This window comes from Centruroides vittatus, unplaced genomic scaffold (assembly GCF_030686945.1).
Source record: "Centruroides vittatus isolate TY-2023 unplaced genomic scaffold, ASM3068694v2 contig_139, whole genome shotgun sequence".
Classification (NCBI taxonomy): domain Eukaryota; kingdom Metazoa; phylum Arthropoda; class Arachnida; order Scorpiones; family Buthidae; genus Centruroides; species Centruroides vittatus.
The window spans coordinates 1-24,879 of NW_027120873.1; the positions used below are offsets into that span (position 1 = coordinate 1).

General features: G+C 38.4%; 3 non-coding genes and 4 pseudogenes across 3 annotated transcripts; all 7 read right to left on the reverse strand.

Moving 5' to 3' along the window:
• Positions 1–37: 37 nt before the first annotated feature.
• LOC136968092 (U2 spliceosomal RNA) lies at positions 38–219 on the reverse strand (annotated as a pseudogene).
• Positions 220–3,242: 3,023 nt separating this feature from the next.
• LOC136968098 (U2 spliceosomal RNA) lies at positions 3,243–3,428 on the reverse strand. The gene has a single exon (XR_010879599.1). It is a non-coding gene; the product is annotated as a U2 spliceosomal RNA (small nuclear RNA).
• A 5,816-nt stretch (positions 3,429–9,244) lies between these two features.
• Positions 9,245–9,338, reverse strand: LOC136968096 (U2 spliceosomal RNA; annotated as a pseudogene).
• Positions 9,339–9,996: 658 nt separating this feature from the next.
• LOC136968099 (U2 spliceosomal RNA) lies at positions 9,997–10,179 on the reverse strand. The gene has a single exon (XR_010879600.1). It is a non-coding gene; the product is annotated as a U2 spliceosomal RNA (small nuclear RNA).
• Positions 10,180–16,926: 6,747 nt separating this feature from the next.
• Positions 16,927–17,098, reverse strand: LOC136968100 (U2 spliceosomal RNA; annotated as a pseudogene).
• A 3,014-nt stretch (positions 17,099–20,112) lies between these two features.
• LOC136968093 (U2 spliceosomal RNA) lies at positions 20,113–20,294 on the reverse strand (annotated as a pseudogene).
• Positions 20,295–23,365: 3,071 nt separating this feature from the next.
• Positions 23,366–23,559, reverse strand: LOC136968095 (U2 spliceosomal RNA). Its single transcript, XR_010879598.1, has one exon. It is a non-coding gene; the product is annotated as a U2 spliceosomal RNA (small nuclear RNA).
• Positions 23,560–24,879: the final 1,320 nt, after the last annotated feature.

Consider the following 24,879-nt stretch of genomic DNA (forward strand, 5'->3'; position numbering starts at 1 on the left):
GTGTCTGTTTCTAATTTTTCTTATTTATTTACCCCAAAAGGGGTGGGCTTTCCCGAGATGTAGTGCAATACTCGGGCAACCCGTGGCCGGGAGGGAGCAAGCCCCCGTTCCCAGCCTATTTTCAAAAATCAGATGATATTTGAAGGCCCCCGATGGGGGCCCTATCAGATATCAAGCTGATAAGAACAGATACTATTTATTTTAAAGTTTGAAAGCAAGGCTGCCCAAAGCAGCAATTACAAAACAGATTACTATACGGCATGATCTTTCATGCCGTTTACACCAGGTTACACTTGCTCAAATAGTATACATAGTTATTTACAAAAATATCCAAAAAACCATAACACGTGTTATACAAAAAATTTAAAATTCCACAAATTCATACACTTGTTATACAAGAATCCAAAATTCCGTAGATTCATTTCACCATAATCTTTTCACCAAAACAGCGCATTACAAATTATTCTCAATAATCAAAATATACAAACCAATAACCCAAAACAAAAATATTAACCAATAATCCAAAACAAAAGTATAATATAAAAATACTATTTAATAGACCTGACAATTAATGTCGGGTACTTAACAAATAACAAAAAAAAAATTTAATACTAACATAACTATCTATCATTCATTTAAATCAATACTCTAATAATCTTAACATTACTAACATAATCAATCCAAACTAAATATCAAACATAATCATTAATCAACTTAACACAATACTAACTAAACTAACTATTTATCATCCCAATTTTAAAGCATATTTTTTCTTTCAGATCTACAACAAGCAAGCAATACACAATTCTAAAAAAACATCAAATCTAAAGGTAAGTAATATTAATATTCACACAATCACATCAAATTCTTAATTACTGGTAAGTATATCAACTCACATTAACACAAAATTGACACTACCAAATAAGCGAAAAAATGATCAAAAAGGATCATTCTAAAAGAACAATTATAACATCCAACCCGAAATATAAAACACAAGTAATAATCGCTTCTCAAAACAAAACCATAATCAATTTGGTTTAATAATCGTTCCAGCAAACATCTTATAAGCAAAAGTCCCTTTTCCATATCTAGAAAAACATCTTTCCAATTCTTGTCTCAGTGTCTTTTTGTGTTCTCTGTCTGTCTCATGTACGTATTCGTTCCATAAACACATTTCTTCTGGTTTCCAACCTTCCTCCTGTACTTCTTTTAATGTTTTCTTTGTGACTAATCCTGCACATCTCAAGTGAAAGCTTTTTGGCCATGCTTCTGGCCCTGACTCTTTCCACTCTTTCCATTTTTCCTTCGTAATCTTAACTCTTCCTACAAATCTTTGCTTTCTTAATTCTCTTTTTGTCTTAATAGGTGATTCCTCACTACCATCACTTTCCCTATTTCGTTTCCTGTCCTCTCCCTTTTCTTTCTCTATGCTCATTTCTAGCTCCTTACAAACTTCCTCTAGCACTTCCTGTGCCTTTTCTATTCTTTGTTCTGGACTAATTACTCTCCTTTCCATTACTTTGCTATTATTTTCATCTATTAAAATACTGTTCTCTTTATCTTTCTTATCCTCATTATCTATACTTTTATCTTTCTGTTCTTTTCCTTTAGTACAATCTTTCTTTTTATGACCTTTATCGCCGCAAACATGGCAGGTCACCTGAGGACATTCTCTTACCCTATGGTTTTCATCTAAACAGACCGCACACAACCACTTTACTCCTTTATATTCTATTCTTATTTTCTTATTTCCTATTATTAAATAATTCGGAATCTCTTTTTTCATGTATATATTAGCAATCATATAACCAGATTGTATTTTCAATTTTTCAGAAAAGTTAAGACGAAACAATGATCGAAGATGACCATATTCACTCAGAACTTTCTCCAACTGTTCATCTAACCCATAAGGTACATGTCTCATTTCCAACTTTTTCACATTCCCCTTAATGGGATAAACGAATACAAATGTATCCTCCCATTTCCATGGTCTGTTCAAAATGTAGAAAAATACACTTTCGTCTTTAGTCACTATTACACAATTTCTACTATTTAACTGGTCAATAAATAATATCGAATCATCAACATTTATTTTCTCTACCATCTGTAGCAAAAAAGATTCCCAATCCACATCTCTTTCACTTGAAAGTCTAAGACCTAATTCTTCGTACTTATCAATCTCCATTTTAACTTATCAAATAAGAGATAATACTCACAATCAATGTCCAAAACTTTATGTTCAAAATTCTAAGTCCAAATATTTCTTTTACCAGAAGTCCAATGCAGAAAAAACAGCAAAGTCCATACTCCAACTTCAAGTCAGCACCAGGAATCCGTCTTCAGAACATCCGTCCACGGAGGAACACCAACAAGCCAGGAAAACAGGATCAGCAACGAAATTCCAGGTAGGTCCACCAAGGTAAGTATCCAACACAGGTCACAGGTCACGGTCCATATCCAGCAGGAACATCGGCATCTGCGGGTTGCTTCCTTCTCGGTATGGGCTTACAAGCACATTGACTATGTGTCCGAGACGAGACTGACTGGTCAAGTCTTGGTCTTGGCCATAAGGCCGAGAAGCGATAAAAAACAGATCAAAAGTGCCGACGCGCCAAGTGTGGAGACGTCTTTTTCATTTCCTATGTCCTCAATTGTGACGTCATTTCGTACGGAGCAGTTTTTGCGCAGAAAATCACGTCAGGAGGATAATAGTGAGATGATAAAAGCTTCAGGAAGTAACTGGATAGCGCATTTAAAAGTGTAGATAGGTGCCAAATAATCCTTTCGACCATCAGTAGCCAGAGGGAGGAAAACGCCCCCGGCATTCGTCCCGGTGCGTAATCGTGATACTGACGCAAGTTCGAGTATATAATTGTTTCCCCCTTCCGAAAAAGTTCCAAGCGTGTGTATGTATTGTACGAAAACAGCCGATTCCATCTTCGATTTTTTGCATATGGAAATTTTCGAAAAAATTGGTTTTTTCGAATTTTTGGGAAATAATTTTTCTGCTTCCTCGTTGTTTAATGTTTACTTCTTATTCGCTGCACAGTGACTACTTGTCGCCATGTAGTATTATTTGTTCGATTCTGCCACATCAAATAAAATACAGGGAGTGTAAAAATATTTTTCATAAAAATATTTCGACTCTGTTCTTATCAGCTTGACAAAAATTAACTTGAGAAATAATTCTTTCTCTTCTTAATTTGTGTCTGTTTCTAATTTTTCTTATTTATTTACCCCAAAAGGGGTGGGCTTTCCCGAGATGTAGTGCAATACTCGGGCAACCCGTGGCCGGGAGGGAGCAAGCCCCCGTTCCCAGCCTATTTTCAAAAATCAGATGATATTTGAAGGCCCCCGATGGGGGCCCTATCAGATATCAAGCTGATAAGAACAGATACTATGTGTTTTTAAAGTTTGTAGAGAGTTATACATACAGAAAACATGGCAGAGAACCCCTCAATAATCTGCTCATGAGACACTCCCTTTACATAGTATACAAAGAATAGTTAGTTACAATAATTAGGCAACAAGTAGTCATACAAAAGACAAAACCCGACAATATAAGTTAATTACAATGTAAGTTTAACATAATTAGTATAAACACAATTAAAATAATATATAAAAAAAGAATAATTTAGCCTTTTTTACATACATCAATTACTATATTGCATAAGTGCAATGTAGTATTACATAAGGTAAACTACTAAAGGTAAAAATTTTCAACCAGGTAAGTATAAATATGGGTTTAAATTATTTTAACATAATCTTTTTCTTTTTCAGGAACATCATCAATAAATGAAGACTTCCTTTTACAAAGGTAAGTAATTATAAACAAAATGAATTATAAATAAAACATCAAAATATACAAATAAAATATAAACCCAAAAACGGGAAAATATCAATATATAAATTGTACATAAACTATTATAAATCAAACAATTTTATAACATAGTTATTTTCTTTTACAGGGTCATCATTATCCCGAAAAAACCTCCATCAAAAGAGAGTAAACAAATTAAACATCAAAACATCATAATAAACAATTTAAGACCAATCAATAATAATAAAGTATTTAACCTGAACGTAATTTTCGTTTTTGGAAACATCACTAAACAGTAAGCCACCATTAACACAAGGTAAGTGACTATACACAATATAAATCATATTTAAATATAAAAATAACAATAAAACACACAAATAAAACCCAAAAACGGTAATGTAAAAAGATATAAATGTATAAATATAAATACAAAACAATAAACTGTTAGTAGAACAAACAATGTATAAATATTACCAATCATCACAAAATAAAATGTTAAAATCGCTAATTCTCAAGACCTTATCAGTGCCATTATATTTTAAATTAAATTCTGTTTGCGTCATATTACATATATCGCTTCTTATCTTATATATTGCCTCTTGTTTAATTTTGCATACCATCAATGATGCATTACACCATTTATTCTCAAAAATCATAAAACATCTAGCTTTCCATAATGACCTTTTAATCAATGCAATCATCCATGTTAAGAAATAATTAATTTGCCTATTTGTACAATAACCTGTATTAAATCTAACGATTTCCCAATTTATTGAAACTTTACAAATCTTAACGAGCCAACCCCACACTGACTTAGCTATTTCACATTCGAAAAAAATATGTTTAATAGTTTCGACTTGGCCACATCTTGGGCAATTAGCATTATTGTTTCTATTAAATCTTAATAAATATTCTTTTGTGATAATTATATTATTTAAAATGCGCCAAGAAGTTTCCACCCATTCAGCTGGTAATTCATGTATAATTTTCCAAATAGCATTCCAATTTATTTGGCTCGTTTGCATGTTTATATTAATGTGTTGTTTAAAAATAATTTTATAAAGATCGATAGGCCGAATTCTATTATAATCTAAAATCTCTGGTCTATCGGTTAAAACTTGTATAATTAAATCTCTCCATCGTTTATAGGACTTTTTATTACCCAAATAAAAGGGAAACATACTACTGTTCTTAGAAATTCGTTTTGAAATGGGTCCTAAAATATATTGTAAAACGTTAAAAACGGGGTGTATATTGTTTAAAAGGTTATTAAAAATTAGAGATAACTGTAAAGAGGTTTCTAAAGACTTGACATCCCTAACTCCCCACCCTCCCAAGTTGACGTCATTTTTCATTATCTTACGGCTTAAAGGCTCAAAAGTACTAGCCCATATATACGTAAAAATCATCTTTTCAATAGATTTAGCCTCGCTTAAATTTAAATTAGTATAATATAAAGTATAAATTGCTCTAGATATCAATACCTTGTTTGCAATAACAATCCTTTCGGGTAGGTATAACCATATTTTTTCCCATTCCTGTATGGCTTCATTAATTTTCTTTTTGATTTCATTTAAGTTATTCACATGTGAATTTTTGCCAAACCATATACCTAGTATTTTTAAATCTTGTACTTTTTCGATTTCACTTACATTATTTCCTATGTTACCCACTATAGATAATAACTTTGATTTATTTTTATTTATTTTCATGCCTGTTAAAATACTAAAAATTTGTAAATGTTTAAAAATCCTCTCTAAACTAAAATCATTTAAAATAAAAAAACTTATATCATCTGCATGGGCAATGAATTTAATCTTTTCACATTTACCAGGAATGTATACGGCATCAATCAAGTCATCTTTCTGTATATTCTCAAGTAAAATATTGATATAAACTGTAAATAAAATCATAGATGAAGGGCATCCCTGCCTTACCCCTATATCACAGGCTATATTGTCCGACATTTTACCCTTTAAAAATATTGACGTGTAAGGTAAAGTATATAATCTTTGTACACAATTTTATTTCATTTTCATTTAAGCCATAGATATCTAAAATTTTCCATAAAATAGTCCTGTTCACCGTATCAAAGGCCTTATTGACGTCAACTGAGAGAATGGAGAGCGGGCGATTACAGTTTATATATAGATCATTAATAGTTTTCATACAAAATAAATTGTTATGTATTGATCTACCTTTAATGCCTCCGCTTTGTGTTTTGACAATAACATTACTAAAAATATTCTCTAGACGTTTGGCAATGATAAAACTGTAAATCTTATAGTCTAAATTTAAAAGGGTGATAGGTCTAAAATTACTAAAACTATTATCCATCACGTTCTTTTTATTTATTAAAATCATTTTCCCCATAGCAAAAAGGCTACTAAAATCATTAAAATTGTATAAAGTATAAAGTATATCGATAAAATCTTCCCCAAAAAAACGATAAAATTCTGCGTTTAAAAAATCCCTCCCCGGAGCTTTTCGCGTATGTAAATCCTGGATCGCGTCACTAATTTCCTTTTTACTAATCTCTTTATTAATAATATTATCTTTCTTTTCTTTTACAGGTTTAATACATGCACTAATCAACTCCCAATATGATTCGTCTGAGGCAACTTCCCGGAACAAGTTGGAATAAAAATTAACAAATTGGGTAAGTATTTCGTCATCATTTGTTATTATATTATTATTAACACTTAGTTTATTTATTTCTAAGCTTTCTTTTAAAGTTACCTTTTTTGCAAATAGATGCTTTTCAGCTTGTCTTCTAATACTATATTTCGCAATTTTATGGTTTACATAACCCTCTTTGTTACGCTTTTCAATCTCATTACTTATTTCTCTTTCTATTCTATTTATTTCATCATAATTTTCCTGTAATATATTTTTAGTAAGTTCTCTTTGTAATTTTTTCACCTTATTGAATCTTTTCCTTTTAATACTTTTCCATGTCTTTTCTACTTGTTTCCAAATATTCTCTTTTAATTCTATCCAATTATTCCAACTAATATTTTCCTTACTATTTTCTAACATATGTTTTGTCTCTTTTATAAATTCTTCATCCTCTAGCACCTCTTTTGTTATCTTTACTCTATTTTCTACTTTTATTTTATTTACTAAACATATATTTACCTCGACCATTTTATGGTCCGATATTTTCCTGTTATTATGTTTTATTTCATATGAATATATGTTTAAAATATTATTTAACGTTTCAGAGACATAGACGCGATCCAGGCGTTCCTTAATTCCCTTCCCTTGCCAAGTAAAATCAAAACGTGATGGATAAAATAAACGGTAAGTATCATAAAGTTTAAAATCTTGTATAATCTTGGCTAAAATGCCCCGTGAACTGTCTGGTTGTAAAGTACCATTTTTATCTAAAACTGACAGAATATTGTTAAAATCTCCCATAAATATAATATCCCTTCCCCCAATTAAAAACTCAATAAAATTTTTATAAAATTCCTTCCTCTCAGTAGTATGTGGGGGTGCATATATATTTACAACTCTAATCTGATTATTATTTATTTCGATATCAACTGTTACTATTCTCCCTTTATCATCCGTCTTAAAGTCCTGAACTTTAATACCTTTATGGATTAGTAACAAAACACCCGTACTTTTCCGAACAGCAAAAGAGCTGTAAATATTATACTCAACAAAAATTCTTCTCAAAGATCTCAATTCTATAAAATCTACAATGTTTGTGTCCTGTATTCCTAAGATATCAATGCGATTAGAAAGAATCAAATTCAAAATTTCAACCTGTTTACCAACATTTTTAAAACCAGAAATATTTATTGTGCGAATATTTAAGTTAATTGTTCTATCCATTATCGGTATTAGGTGTTACGTTTGTTTTCGGTTTCTTGCTTTCTAACTTATTTTCCGGTGTAAAATCAAAACCTATCAAGTTACCTGTCGGTGTTGGAGACAATCTATTAAGCTCTATTTGCGAGCCACTAAATCTTTCCATTATTTCTTTCGTCTGTTGGACAAAACCACATTTATCTTTAGGATCAAATACCTCACTATCTCTTTTACGTTTTTTATCTTCCTTTTCATTTTCATTTGTCTCCATCTTATCTCCTGACCGCCTTAACTGCTGCTTAATTTTTTCTATTTTACTTATCTCCCTATTTTCTGTTATACTAGTTTTCCTACTTACATTCTCTAATAACTCTGTCTCCTTCTCTTCCCTTATACTATTTTTCCTATTTACCCTTTCTACACTACGCTCCCTTTTCCTTTCGATACTTTTGTTCCTAGGTCCTCGCTTACATATTTCAGCAAATGTTAATTTAGGACAATTACTATCTTTATCATGCTTTGTTTTACAGTTGTAGCATAGGTCGCAATCTTTTCGTAAATGAAACGGACTTTTACATATGTAACATAATTTAATATTACAATTTATAGCCTCATGCTCACAACTCCCACATTTCCTACATTCCTTTCTTTGTCCTACATACAAAATTTGCACAGTTCTCCCTAATACCTCTATAAAATTAGGAATATTTTTTCTGGTTAACAATACAACTCTATATGACCCAGTTTTAACATCCGTATTAGGGTAAGTATTTATATGAATCTTAATTATTTTACCATAACTCTTAAACATATCTCTAATTAATTCTTCATCGAGTTCAGTAGGGGCCAAGCGAACCGTTAGCGCAATTAATTCTGATTCTAGACTTTCGCAGGTATAATGAAATTGTCCTACCTTGATTTCACGACCGATAATATTAACCTTATCTTGAACACTTTTAAATCCTATTTCTACAATATTCCTTGGGTGGTAGCATATTTGCTCGACACATCCCTTCTTATCAAGCGTTTCTTCTAACACTTTTAACAGTTCCATAGTGTCTATTCTTTCCTTGGTGATAATTCTAATGGACCTTATCTCCGAGTAGCGTTTCATCCGTTCCCGTTGCCTTTCTTCTAAAGTCTTCTTTTTCTTTTCCAGGTTCCTCCTCCCGGATATTCTCTGCAGGTGCAGCCGAAGATTCCCAGGTAAGTCCTTGGTTACCATAATCTCCTGGTGCCGAAACAGATGCTGCGCTCGTCGACGGAAGAGGGGATTCCGTCCGACGGCTAGTCGGCTTCAGCTGGCTCACTGGTGTAGGCGAGGGCCCCATCGAACGGCCACTGGGAGATGACTGACTCGTCGATGAGCGAGGGGAGCCCATCCGACGGCCTCTTAAAGACGATTTGCTCGCCGATGAGCTAGTCGTGCTCATCTGGCGGCAGCCGAACTCGTCGGCAAGGCAGGTGTTAAAGTCAGTAAAAATAAAAAGTCCAAAAAACTCACCAAAAGGCTAAAACACTTGTAGAGGATCCTTAAAAACGTAAAACACAATAAGTCCAATAAAATCCAGGTAAAAACAGGCAAAACAACAGCAAAAAACGGCAAAAATCTGTAAAAAGCAAGCAAATATTAGTAATAAGTCAGATCAACTAAACAGATACTACACATTTGATCTTAGCCATAAGGCCGAGAAGCGATAAAAAACAGATCAAAAGTGCCGACGCGCCAAGTGTGGAGACGTCTTTTTCATTTCCTATGTCCTCAATTGTGACGTCATTTCGTACGGAGCAGTTTTTGCGCAGAAAATCACGTCAGGAGGATAATAGTGAGATGATAAAAGCTTCAGGAAGTAACTGGATAGCGCATTTAAAAGTGTAGATAGGTGCCAAATAATCCTTTCGACCATCAGTAGCCAGAGGGAGGAAAACGCCCCCGGCATTCGTCCCGGTGCGTAATCGTGATACTGACGCAAGTTCGAGTATATAATTGTTTCCCCCTTCCGAAAAAGTTCCAAGCGTGTGTATGTATTGTACGAAAACAGCCGATTCCAGTTTCGATTTTTTGCATATGGAAATTCTCGAAAAAATTGGTTTTTTCGAATTTTTGGGAAATAATTTTTCTGCTTCCTCGTTGTTTAATGTTTACTTCTTATTCGCTGCACAGTGACTACTTGTCGCCATGTAGTATTATTTGTTCGATTCTGCCACATCAAATAAAATACAGGGAGTGTAAAAATATTTTTCATAAAAATATTTCGACTCTGTTCTTATCAGCTTGACAAAAATTAACTTGAGAAATAATTCTTTCTCTTCTTAATTTGTGTCTGTTTCTAATTTTTCTTATTTATTTACCCCAAAAGGGGTGGGCTTTCCCGAGATGTAGTGCAATACTCGGGCAACCCGTGGCCGGGAGGGAGCAAGCCCCCGTTCCCAGCCTATTTTCAAAAATCAGATGATATTTGAAGGCCCCCGATGGGGGCCCTATCAGATATCAAGCTGATAAGAACAGATACGATCCTAAAAGTTTAATGGGATCCGAAGATCCCGCGTCTCCACCGGGGGCAGAGCCCCCCACAAGAGGAAGGAGTGCCCCCAATGGTCGCAGTTTCAAAAACATGCCGTATTGCTGCCGGCAAAAGCCCCAGCACGGCAAAATCGCAACCCAATGGCTTCGACCAAACGGCAGGTCACCGTTCCCCTAATAGCTGCCGGCAAAGGCCCCAGCCCAGGGAACGTGAACAGATACTGAGTCTCATATATGTTATACGGGGGGAAATGATCCCCTGCGAGATGACGAAAGTCCGCCAACCGCGTCCGCAATAACTGACTAATCCTCGAATCAGTACCTCCTCGCCGCACAGGGTCCCCACCTTTGTGAAAAAGGCCGTTCCCTGTATTGCGAGGATAGAAGAACTAACGGAAATAAACAGTTGTTTTTGCCTCGTCACGCATACCATAAGGTAAGGGAGTCAACGGCCACAAGACATAAAAAAACAGTATCCTATCCCACTGGACAGGTGCCAGGGGAATCGTTGGATAAGATGGACAGGGAGGAAGAAACTCCCTAAATAGCTAACACTACATCCCTATGGGAAAAGGCATAGAGATGTAGTAAGACTGAAGAGAAACTAAAGGGAAGTGGCAGCCCACCTGGCTAAAAGAGAAATCCACTTCCCTACGACCAGAAATTAAAAACTAATGGAAGTCTACACTAACTTATTACTATTGTGCACTTAAGAGATAGATGTAATATCGTTGAGAGTTGGTTTACCGTCGCTCCAGACCCATAAGATCTGGTTCGGGGTATCCCAGAAAGATAAAAATGTAGCCCTTGGAAGAGACTGAAAGTCCGAGAGGAGCTTGATAGCTAGAGCCTCACGGATTTTAGTACGAAAGAGGCGGTGGGTGGTGATCTTGTGGTTGAACACCTTCCTACACCTGGCCAGCCACAACTCGTGCTTAGCCATATGGATAAGAAGACTAATCACGTAGGGAGAGGTGGTGCCTCTGTTAAACAGTATGTGAAGAACTACGTTCTCACGTGACAGAAAGGGCAGTCCGAGGAGGTGGGTTATCCAACCCCAAATTTTCCTCGCTACCCTACAGAAATAGAAAAGATGTGCTGCCGTTTCTGGCGAAGAGTCGCACATTGGACAGTTTTCACTCTGAACGTAAACTCCGATAGACCGGAGTTTAACCCTTGTGGAGAGTGCGTTATGCAGAGCTCTCCACTGAAGTTCGACACAGTGTTCGGGTATAAACCCATCAAAACATCTGCGCCAAACAGTGGCCCAATCGATTTGGGCCTGAGTGACCAACGGTGAAAGAAATAGAGGAGTGTCGGGCCTAAGGTGGCGATATATATCGCAAGCCTTAGTCTTAACATTAGGAAGATTATTAGATTGTGACAGTTTTAAAAGGTGCGTGCACCATACTTTCACAAAGGGTGGTGGAACCAGCACTTTGGGCATAAGGTTTACCTTGTAATCAGGTAAAAGCAACTTAAGGCGATACCCGAGAAAGAAGCAGTAAAGCTTACTGACCGGGTGATCGCGGGCACTAAGGGCAAGGACCAACTGCCTAATTTGGGCAGCAGCAGAGAAGAGGGTGGGCTCAAACATGGCCCATCCACCGTTTGCTCTGGTATTATACATAATATTCCTACTAACCCATTCGGGCTTGTTGCCCCAGACAAAACAAAAAAGGAGACGATTAATATGCCTGAAGCCTGCGTCCAGGCCAAAAACAGAGGCATAATAAACACAAATGCCAAACATGATGTTTTTGTAGACAGCTATCCTACTAGGAAAGTAGAGATAGCTTCCCGACCAAATGGAAATTTTGTCCCTTACTTTAACTTCGATCTCCTTCATATTTTGTTTGGCCGAGTCGGCACCAAAATATAAACCTAAGATCTTAACACTACGGCTCACAGGGATGTAAGAAAAACAAGCAGGAAGGGAGACAGAACCAACAAGTGGAAGAAAAGAAGACTTGTCCTTGTTGATGACAGCTCCAGAGGCCTGACAGTATCTGTCAAAATGGCCAAAGATTCTGGAGATTGCCCAGTTGTCTTTCACAAAAAAGGTGACGTCATCCGCATGGGCCACGAACTTATAGTAGTCCGCTTTATAGTACCCAGGCATAGGATAGCCTGAGATACTGAAGTCCCTTTGTACCTCACCCAAGAGGGTGTTGATACTAAGGGAGAAAAGAAACATAGAGAGAGGACACCCCTGTCTGACGCCCTTTCCGAGCAGAAAGGGGTCAGAGAGATGGCCGTTAACACTAATGCGGCAATGAGCCTTGGTATACATAATTTTGATAGCCAAAAGTACCTCGTCAGGTAAGCCATACTTTTTTAAAACATGCCAAAGAAAACCGTGATCAACACGGTCAAAAGCTTTCGATTGGTCAATCGAAAGCAAAGCTAACGGCCATTTCCTATTTGAGCAATACTCACTAAGTAGCCTAATAAAACTTAGATTATCTAATATACATCTATTGGGAATACCTCCTGTTTGGGTATTAACAATACACGGGGCAAGGGAGGAACCAATTTTGTTGTAAATGATCCGCGCGTAGATCTTATAGTCTACGTTAGTAAGCGTTAAAGGCCGAAAATGGTGGACGGTTGTGCAGTTATTAGACTTGGGAAGAACAGAGAGCTGTCCCAAGTTGAATTTTGAAATACTAGGGTTGTCGGGAGACAGAGACTTGTAAACCATGGGCAGAAGGGAGGACAATTTATCAGAAAAGACTCTATAAAACTCAGTTGGTAAGCAATCAGGACCAGGAGACTTGCCAGCCTGCATAGCAGAAATGGCCAATCTAACCGAATCCTGGGAAAACAAATCTGGAAAGGGGTGAAGACAAGCAGTAGGAACTGCCTTGGTCATGTCTTCCCATTGGGATGAGTCGACACGATCAGAGGCGAAGAACTGTGAAAAGTGCCGAAAGAACTCCTGGGTAATCTCTCGGTCGTCGGTAGTTAAGGTGCCATCGTGCTTTAAAAGGGAGGGAACGTTAGTTTTAGACTTATCATTGCTATAACGGCCAAAAAAATTCGAGTCGAAACGCCTCGGGGTGTTAAGACGGGAGATCTTATACCTTTCATGGGCGTGTTCGAAACGACTAGTCAAAAGGGCAGAGATGCTGGCCGAAGCCTGCTTGACTAAACCTTCGATGTACCCAGAGTCGTCCTTGCTGCAGCGACAGTCAGACAAGAAGCGTTGAAGAATCCGCAAGCGGCAATGCCTCTTGCGGCGAAGGCGCCTATCGGTTGAGCGGGCAAGGCGGAGGATCTCCCCCTTGGTCCGACACCAATCCTCTAGGCTGACAGTGGATAGAGAGAGCATGCTGGTTAGTAGCGTGTCCGCTTCGGACAGAAATTCCTCATCCCTAAGAATATCAGGGGTGAGAAGGAAACGGTTACGTTTCGAAGAACAGGATAGATTGAAAGTAGCCATCACCAGGGAGTGGTCCGAAAACCGAGCCCCCTGGAAATAGAGAGGTAGGACAGAAAAGTCGGAAGCAGAAGAAGGGATGTTAGAATACATCCTATCCAACCTCGACTTGATAGAGCCATTGCCATTACACCAAGTAAAGATGGAGTGGCCGGGCAAAACAGTAAGCTGCACATCCTTGAGGGAATAATTACTAAGGAGGTCTTCGAGTTTATTCCTAGAACTATCAGGGTACCAGCTTCCTCCTTCCTTGTCGTCTGGACGGAGGATCACATTCCAATCACCAATGACAAATATGTCTCTATTGGTAGCTAAGTAGCTGCCAAGAATTTGGAAAAATTCCGAACGTAAGCTAGACCTCGTGGGGCCATAAATACAAACAACCCTAGCAGTTTTTTTGTTTTTAACAATATCCAAACAAACTAAACGTCCGTCACTGTCTGTGACGAACTGTTGGACTGTGATACTGGAGGAGACGAGGAGTGCAACTCCCCCGCTCCTACCCCTGGAGAAGCTATAATAGCTATTATAGCCCCTTATTTTAGGCCTAAAGGCCCTAACCCTTCGCATGTTCTCAAAATACGTCTCCTGCAAGGCTAGAATATCTAGCTGAAGGGAGGGTAAAAGGGATGCAAGAAATAATTGCCGGGGAATGGACCGAAGTCCATTACAATTAAGGGTTGCTAGACGTATTTTAAGTGACATGGTTCAGTTAGGGTGGTTAGTATTCCTCCGTACTTGGGTCGGAGGACTTGCCAGCCTTGGCCTTCTTCTTCCTACGTCTAGTTCGGCAGGCCCGCTTACTGGGTCTGCCTTCCCTCCCAGAGTCGGATCCCCCAGCAGCTGACTCGTCGCTGCTGGTTTCACCTTCTCTCCCCTTATCATTAGTTTTACGACTAGTTTTACTTCTAGTCCTAACTCTGTTACCAGATTGCTCCCGCTGTTCTAGCTTAGAGTTATCCTGCTCTTCTACCTTATTTGCTAGCTTATTATCTAAGCCAGTCTCCACGCATGGAGCTGGAACAGTTTCTTCGACAACCTTTTCAACAACTGGGGCCTCCGGCTGCTGGACGGGAGAAGAGACGGAGACAGAGGCATCTACAGACACCTCCATCTCAAGGTTGTCAGAAGCTGCAGCTTCTTCAACCGAACCCTTTGAAGGACAAGCAAGAATGCTATGGTCACCGGAGCAGACACGACAAGGTCTGGGACATGACCTAGCAGGATGGTACCTACTGTGACAATTGTCACAGAGGTTGGCCTTACATTCTTTCTGCTCATGACCGGGTTCGAGGCAGCGTCTACAAATGCGCTCAACGCCACGATACCCCATGGTCAGGGGCACTCCCTCATAGTAAACTATGTTGGGGACTGGTTTCTTGACTTCAAGACAGATTTTCACCGTGCCGGTATCGATATGAGGGCGGCCCGGGACTTTGATCATTGATACGGACTTTACATTGCCAAACTGGCCCATCAACAGGCGAACGGCTTTTAAGTCCATTTCCGGCGGCAGGAAACGGATGAAGACAGTGGTTATGTCTTCATCCAAGGGAACAGGGAAGACCCTGACGTCTTTCACTGTGAAACCCACAGAGACAAGAAGGCGGCGACTTTCAGTCGACCTAAACCCTATGAAGTAACGGTCTTTGCCCATGGGCGCAAACCGAGAAACCTCCCCTGGCGCAAGGGTACGCTCAATACCATCCAGAATCTCATCAATGGATGAGCCTTCAGGGACGGAGACATGGGCACTAAGTACCCTGCGCATCCTGCCGTTAAGGACGGCAGGTTTAGCACACTTGTGCTGAGCACTAACACCAGCATTGAGCTGCTCAGTGTTGAAAAACTTATTGCTGTGAGCAGAAACCTGAGCTGCCGGAGCCCAACGAGCTGCAACACTAGCAAAACTAGACTTCTGGGGCGCTGAGGGCCCAGAAGCGGACGAGGAAACAGAGCTGTTGGGAGCAATCCCGCTAGCTACTTGACTAAAACTGGCCTTAGGGGCCGAACTTCCTGCCTGGCTGACAGGCGCAGCCTGTCTGACTTGACCAAGTTGAGGAGTAGAAGCCTTTGAAGACTTCATACCCACCAACTTAACTCCTTTAAAAGTGGGCTGCACTGAGGCACCAACGTGCCTAGGAGCACCACTAGGAGCAGGCTGATTTGTCTTAACAGCTACCTTACTTACGCTAGCTACTGAAACCTTACTAACTTGGGAGGAAGCTACACTAGCCTCGACTACCCTATATGGACCCTCGGTTGGTCCTGCGACCTCCATTGGGTCGCAGTCCGCCCAAGCGGCAGAGGATATACCCTCCATGGGTATAGAAAAATAGGAGATCCCTACTGTAAAGATGGGGTCAACCGTGGGGATATTGACCCGGATTTCCCCGCGAATACGCTAGAATGCGCAGGCAGGTTCCTCCAGTGCAAAAAGAGTGAAAAACTTTTCTAACTTTAGTTAAAGTTCAGTCACAGAAGAGGCCTGAACTTCCTCTTTATGTAAGGAAACCTTACAAAAAGGCGCTTCCTAGGTTACAACACAACCTAAGAAGCTTAGACGAGAAGCGAAGACTTGGGTGCTCGAAAACACCCAAAAACACCAAAACAGATACACACAAACAAGGCTTGATCTTAGCCAATAAGGCCGAGAAGCGATAAAAAACAGATCAAAAGTGCCGACGCGCCAAGTGTGGAGACGTCTTTTTCATTTCCTATGTCCTCAATTGTGACGTCATTTCGTACAAAGCAGTTTTTGCGCAGAAAATCACGTCAGGAGGATAATAGTGACATGATAAAAGCTTCAGGAAGTAACTGGATAGCGCATTTAAAAGTGTAGATAGGTGCCAAATAATCCTTTCGACCATCAGTAGCCAGAGGGAGGAAAACGCCCCCGGCATTCGTCCCGGTGCGTAATCGTGATACTGACGCAAGTTCGAGTATATAATTGTTTCCCCCTTCCGAAAAAGTTCCAAGCGTGTGTATGTATTGTACGAAAACAGCCGATTCCATCTTCGATTTTTTGCATATGGAAATTTTCGGAAAAAATTGGTTTTTTCGATTTTTTGGGAAATAATTTTTCTGCTTCCTCGTTGTTTAATGTTTACTTCTTATTCGCTGCACAGTGACTACTTGTCGCCATGTAGTATTATTTGTTCGATTCTGCCACATCAAATAAAATACAGGGAGTGTAAAAATATTTTTCATAAAAATATTTCAACTCTGTTCTTATCAGCTTGACAAAAATTAAGTTGAGAAATAATTGTTTCTCTTCTTAATTTGTGTCTGTTTCTAATTTTTCTTATTTATTTACCCCAAAAGGGGTGGGCTTTCCCGAGATGTAGTGCAATACTCGGGCAACCCGTGGCCGGGAGGGAGCAAGCCCCCGTTCCCAGCCTATTTTCAAAAATCAGATGATATTTGAAGGCCCCCGATGGGGGCCCTATCAGATATCAAGCTGATAAGAACAGATACTTTATTTTAAAGTTTTGAGCAGGGTGACCGAAGTCACCCCACAGAGCCATATATTTACATGACCACCCCACATTAACCACCGAGAGAACAAAAAATGCCTCTACTGGGCCAAACCAGGAGGGTGGGGTTAAAAATAAAGGCTTAAGCGCCTTAAAACAATGAAGGCTCAAAACCCAAAATACAGCATGTTAGTTACAGACCAACAACCGACATCAGGTTAAGTAACAATCATCAATAAAAAGACGCCAACATAAATAGCAAAACACAGGTAAGTAATCAAAACATCACGTCATAAGACCAACATTAAGGTAAGTATAACTACAAATAAATCACTGAACTCATATCATTATCTAAAATTACTGTCAGTTTCCCTCCCCCTCCCGTCCTGCTGTTCTAACTAAACACACAGGCGGGCAGGGGTCGGGGCCCGGGCAGTTTACAAACAACTAAAACACCGTAATTACATCAAAAATTTAAAAAGTTTCATCTAAATCAACAGTCAAAATACAACTCAAAATAACAAACATGTAAAGAACATATTAAATACATCCGCAAAATAGCTATTCCTCTTGTGTAATTTCGCCATTAATCATTTTAAAAGCAAACATGTGTTCACCACATCCCTTAAAACGTCGTGTTAGTTCTCTTTTAATATCACTTCTTTCATTTTGTCTGGTTTCTCCCAAATATAAACCCCATAATTTGAGGTCCTTATCTAACCATCCTTCATTTATTAGTTGTAATCTTGATTTTCTATATACTTGTCCCTTGTATTTAACGTCAAAAACTTTCGGCGTCCTTGACCATGTTTCTCCATAGTCTTTTTCTGTTCCAAGTTTATTTCTATATCTTGCTTGCCATCTAGTTATAACCCCATCTTTTGTTTTCTTTTCCTTTCCATCTTTCTTCTTTTTATTCTCCTCTTTTTCTGTCTCCTTGGCCTCTTCTATACTGGATTCTAGATCTTCTATTACTTCTGTCAATTCTTTTCTTACTTTATCAATACTTTTTTCTTCTTCACTACTTCCTTCTCTCTCAGCCCCTTCAATAACACTCTTATCCATTCCTTCAACAGCTTTTTTATCAATCACTTTAAACTCACTCGTCTGTATTACATCTAAGGCACTTTTACTTCTTTCCCTATTCGTATTTTCACCTGTTTCTCTTTCATTTTGTTCTTCCTGACCCACTTGTTTCTCTTTATCCTTTTCTTTTTCTTTGCTATTTCCTTTTTTACACTCATGTCTTTTATGTCCGATCTCTTGACATATATAGCATTTTATGTTCGGGCATTGGTTCGCCCTATGTTCAGCTGACATACAGATAGCGCATAACCACTGGACCCCGGGGTATTCGACTCTGATTTTGCAATCTCTTATGTGCACAAAATTGGGGATCTGCTTACTCATTTGTATTGTCATTAATCTCTTGTCTGTTAATATATCGCTATTAGGCATGAAGTACACCTTTTCAAATCGAATCACTCGTCCGTATTCCTTAAATCTATTCTCTAATTCCTTTCTATCAATCTCATAGGGGACATTTATCAACCTTATTCTCTTTATATCATTTTTAACAGCACGAACACTCAATGGCTTATCCTTCCACAACCATTCTTCTTCCATTATCTTACATTTTGCTTCTTCATCACACACTGTAATTACACAGGATCTTTTTGTTACCTTTCCCACTTGTACAATTGCATTGGGATTCCTTAAAGTCTCTAGCATAAATGTCACCATAACTTCCCAATCCACATCATCCTGAGCACTCACTTGCAGGGATAACTCCCCTATCACCTTTTCTCTTCCTTCTGCCATTTTTTATATTAACTTAATATACCCAATTTAAGCACTAAAAAACAAGTCAAAATATTCTTACAGATACGCCAACAGTCAGTCACTTCCGAGAAAAACTATGTCCCACTTCAACTATACATTGAAGTCAGATCCAGGTAAGTCCACCAAAAACCAAGTCCAAACGGAACAGGAACATCAGGTAAGTCAGGAACCAAATCTCCAACAATCAGGAACCACCTAGTAGAAGCAGCACCCAGCGGAGCACCCAATGGAGCACCCAAGACGACCAGGAACCTCCAGGAACACCTCAAAGACGACCGGAACAGCGGGAGCAGACCTCGGTGAACACCTCGGCGACGACCAGGAATCAGACGAAACAGCCAGCACAGGTAAGTATACCTCCCTAGGTATAGCTCGAACTGCAACAAGACGTTTATGGACAGCACATCACTGGAACATCCACTGCGGATCTCGTCCCTTCTCGGCTATGGGCTTACAAGACTGAATATCCTTTCAGTTCAGACAAGACTGACTAATCGAGTCTGATCTTGGCCATAAGGCCGAGAAGCGATAAAAAACAGATCAAAAGTGCCGACGCGCCAAGTGTGGAGACGTCTTTTTCATTTCCTATGTCCTCAATTGTGACGTCATTTCGTACAAAGCAGTTTTTGCGCAGAAAATCACGTCAGGAGGATAATAGTGACATGATAAAAGCTTCAGGAAGTAACTGGATAGCGCATTTAAAAGTGTAGATAGGTGCCAAATAATCCTTTCGACCATCAGTAGCCAGAGGGAGGAAAACGCCCCCGGCATTCGTCCCGGTGCGTAATCGTGATACTGACGCAAGTTCGAGTATATAATTGTTTCCCCCTTCCGAAAAAGTTCCAAGCGTGTGTATGTATTGTACGAAAACAGCCGATTCCATCTTCGATTTTTTGCATATGGAAATTTTCGGAAAAAATTGGTTTTTTCGATTTTTTGGGAAATAATTTTTCTGCTTCCTCGTTGTTTAATGTTTACTTCTTATTCGCTGCACAGTGACTACTTGTCGCCATGTAGTATTATTTGTTCGATTCTGCCACATCAAATAAAATACAGGGAGTGTAAAAATATTTTTCATAAAAATATTTCAACTCTGTTCTTATCAGCTTGACAAAAATTAAGTTGAGAAATAATTGTTTCTCTTCTTAATTTGTGTCTGTTTCTAATTTTTCTTATTTATTTACCCCAAAAGGGGTGGGCTTTCCCGAGATGTAGTGCAATACTCGGGCAACCCGTGGCCGGGAGGGAGCAAGCCCCCGTTCCCAGCCTATTTTCAAAAATCAGATGATATTTGAAGGCCCCCGATGGGGGCCCTATCAGATATCAAGCTGATAAGAACAGATACTGTGGTTTTAAAGTTTGGAATGGGGCACCCCCCTATGGGAAAGGGGTAGCGGTGCCCCATAAATACCACAAAAACCCTGCACCTGGGTCGCAATATCGGCCCACAGCGACCGGGTAAGCTCACCAAATTGGTGCGAAGGGAGAATGTGGTCAAGTCAACAAACAAGAAACTTAACGAAATATATGACTCTTCAAAAATCTCAACCACAGCAGGTTAGCACCATACGAACATAACAACCACCAAGGTAAGTATAAATAAACTCAAAAGTAAGCTCAAAAAGAAGCTAACATCAAACTCACTAAAGAAAACAACAAAAGGTAAGTCACATTAACACAATGTTAAGTTTTCACAACTACAAAACATCAAGGTAAGTACTTATTAATCTTAAACATACTAACTCAAAACTTAACACATCAAAACTTCAAATAAAGGCTGTGGATATTATTCCCCCGTCATATCGTAACAATACAGATATGCGAGTCGGAATCTAGAAAAGATGTTAAAACAACAAACAATCTTAAAACGCAATAAAGCAAAAAATCTTAAAACTTTAACCCATCAAACATTTTAACAATGCCATTAGTAAAAAACCCAAAAACAGGTCAAAAAGTATAAACATCATTATTAATGAACATAAACTCTGTCAGTTTCCTTCCCCTCCTGTCCTGCTGTACAAACAACCAGCAGGCAGGCAGGGGTCAGGGCACAGGCAGACAAAAAACATCAAAAGACTTAAAACACCAAAAAAGTAAAACCATAAAATCCACCAAACCTTAAAGCAAAACATAAAACTATAATTCAAGAAAAACACTCAAACAACACTTATTTAAGATTTAAACAACTATTGTTCTTCAGTAACTATCGCTCCGTTTAGTACTTTGTATGCAAATAGACTCTTATCACATCCTTTAAATCTTCTAATAAATTCTTTCTTTATTTCTCTTTGACTTGGCGGATGTGGGTTATATATTATTGCTCCCCACAACTTAAAGTCAGTCTCTAGCCAGCCCTCTTTTTTAAGTTCCTCTTTAGTTTTCTTATAGCTTTTTCCATTATACTTTGCCTCAAATATTTCAGGCACTCTATCCCTATCATCAGCAAAACCCTTTTCGATTAACAACTTGTTTCTATATTTAATTTGAGTCCTTGTTTTAACTCCCTCTTTTACTCTGTCCTCTTGCTCTTGTACCTTACTATCATCTAAATTCTTTTCAGTTTCTATACTCTTCTCTAGCTCCTCATAGACTTCCTCTAGTTCTTTCACAATCTTATCTTTCGGACTTTCCTGTTTAGACCTATTTTCCTTTTCAATTATGTCCTCTTGTTCTATACTTGTTTCTAATCTCTGATCCACTATCTCTGTTTCTTTATCATTATTTTTCGGACATTCAGGTCTTCTATGACCTGTTAGACCACAACTATAACATTTTATACTAGGGCAATCTCTTGCCCTATGCTCAGGAGACAAACAATTGGGACATAACCACTTCACACCTGAATATTCTATTCTTATTTTACTTCTTTAATTACTATAAAATTCGGTATTAATTTCTGCATTTTTATTGTCACAAAACGTTTTCCTGTCAAGATCTTCTTATTTGGTAAGTAATACTCTTTTTCTATCCTAATTATCTTCCCATATTCACTTAGAGTTTGTTCTATATCTTTTCTGTCTATCATATAAGGAACATGTAACATCTGTACTTTTTTTATGTCACCCTTTACAGCTCTAATTTCCAAAAATTGTTCTTTCCAGACCCATTTTAATTCTAATATTTTTATCTTAGTCTCTTCATCTTTAGCTGTTATCAGGCACACCTTATCCGATATCTCATCGACCTGGACTAGTGCGTCTGCATCATCCAAAATAGACATTAAATATTCCACCCATTCTTTCCACACTACTTTATCTTGGGCCATAACTTTTAACTCTAATTCCTCAAAATTCTTACTTTCTTCCATTTTAAACTTAGGATAATTTCCAAAAAATCACAAAATTTATCTTACAGTTTTTAGAGTCCAACGCTGTCAAAATAACAAAGTCCAAAAACGCAGTTAGTCCAAAAATTTTCCAAGGCAGGAACAATCAAAGTCCAAAAACGTCCAAGGCAGGAACATCCAAGGCAGGAACAACCAAGGCAGGAACAACCAAAGTCCAGAAGCAGTCAGAGTCCAGGAACATCCAAGGCAGGGACATCCAGAGCAGGAACGGCCGCCGAAAACGAAATCCAACCGAAGGCAAAAACCACAGCCAAAAACACCAACCGGACAGGTCACCAAGGCAGGAACACTGGAACACGCACTGGTCACAACAGCATACGAATCCTCGGAACTCGTCGCCTTCTCGGTATGGGCTTATAGAATAATAGCCTACTTGCTACCTCAAGAACTTATCCGACTTGACAAGTCTTGATCTGGCCATAAGGCCGAGAAGCGATAAAAAACAGATCAAAAGTGCCGACGCGCCAAGTGTGGAGACGTCTTTTTCATTTCCTATGTCCTCAATTGTGACGTCATTTCGTACAAAGCAGTTTTTGCGCAGAAAATCACGTCAGGAGGATAATAGTGACATGATAAAAGCTTCAGGAAGTAACTGGATAGCGCATTTAAAAGTGTAGATAGGTGCCAAATAATCCTTTCGACCATCAGTAGCCAGAGGGAGGAAAACGCCCCCGGCATTCGTCCCGGTGCGTAATCGTGATACTGACGCAAGTTCGAGTATATAATTGTTTCCCCCTTCCGAAAAAGTTCCAAGCGTGTGTATGTATTGTACGAAAACAGCCGATTCCATCTTCGATTTTTTGCATATGGAAATTTTCGGAAAAAATTGGTTTTTTCGATTTTTTGGGAAATAATTTTTCTGCTTCCTCGTTGTTTAATGTTTACTTCTTATTCGCTGCACAGTGACTACTTGTCGCCATGTAGTATTATTTGTTCGATTCTGCCACATCAAATAAAATACAGGGAGTGTAAAAATATTTTTCATAAAAATATTTCAACTCTGTTCTTATCAGCTTGACAAAAATTAAGTTGAGAAATAATTGTTTCTCTTCTTAATTTGTGTCTGTTTCTAATTTTTCTTATTTATTTACCCCAAAAGGGGTGGGCTTTCCCGAGATGTAGTGCAATACTCGGGCAACCCGTGGCCGGGAGGGAGCAAGCCCCCGTTCCCAGCCTATTTTCAAAAATCAGATGATATTTGAAGGCCCCCGATGGGGGCCCTATCAGATATCAAGCTGATAAGAACAGATACTCGTTTTTTAAAGTTTGGAGCAGTGCCAGCAAAACTGCTGACACCACAGACCTTGGCCCATACCAGCCCCTCCCCCAGGGCGAGGGAGTCCCGAGCAAGACACCCCCTTGAACCAGAAGCTGGCGTAAAACCAGGCTCGCCGTACATAAAACTTAACATAAACCCAACAAAAATAAAACATTTCTCAAATTTCAGGTCTTCAAGACCCTGAACAAGCTAGACAACTAAAACATCAATACCAAACAATGGTAAGTATACACCTGGCAAACAATAAACTCCTAATCCTAACCTGTTAATAATCGTTAGTACATAATTAATTAACAACATTTAACAAAAGGTAAGTAACATAACTAACACCAATAAAACTCTTATCAACACCTAAAAGTAAGTAAACATTAATCATAAACATTAAACTGTAAACAATAAACCCACATACTACATCTAATAACAAATATCCACATCTAGTAAGTGTTAATACAATTAACAGTAAACCCATAAACGACACTTAAAGGTAAGTAACCATTAACCATCATATCAAAATGATATAATAATCATCTTCACATTTCCAAAACTTTAACATCTAACATAAACCCACTTAGACTACAAAAACTTAAAAACAACTTTCTTAACACATCAAACTCTAACTCAAAAATAAAACAAACATGATTCAAAGAACACAGTCTAAACTTTCTTCACTGTTCACAATTGTTCCTTTCATTACTTTTGCAGCAAATAATGACTTCTTGTATTTTTTTCAGACTTTCTAACAATTCTGTCCACTAATACTCCCCTTTCTCCTCATCCTTTTCCCTTACTATATCATACCATAGGGCAAACTCAAAACTACACCATCCTTCTTGCTGGCACATCCACCACTGATTTCTTATAAGTCCTGCTTTCCTAGTTTAACCACATACATTCTTGGCCAACGATCTGCTGTTGATTTTGACCAATCATCTCTCATTTTATCAGTTTATTCTAAACTTTTCTTTCCCTTTTATTGTCTTTTTGATCCGTTTTCTTTCACAATATTTCCTTTCTTAATTTTCTGTGGAACACTGACAGGACTTTCCCTTAATCTTTTTTTACTCTTATCCTGTTCTGTTTCTTTCTGTTCCTCAATACTTTCCTCACAGATATCATTAACTTCAGTCAAAGCATCTTTTATTCTTGTAACACATCATTTAAACTTTTCTCCTGACTATCCTGAGTAACACCTTCATTCTCATCCTCTCTCATTTCCATACTTTCTTCCCTTATCTTTTTATTACAATCATTCTTTTGTGTCCCATCTCCCCGCAGGAAAAACATTTTATCTTTAAACAATCTTTCATTTTATGTCACCTTCCAAACAGATC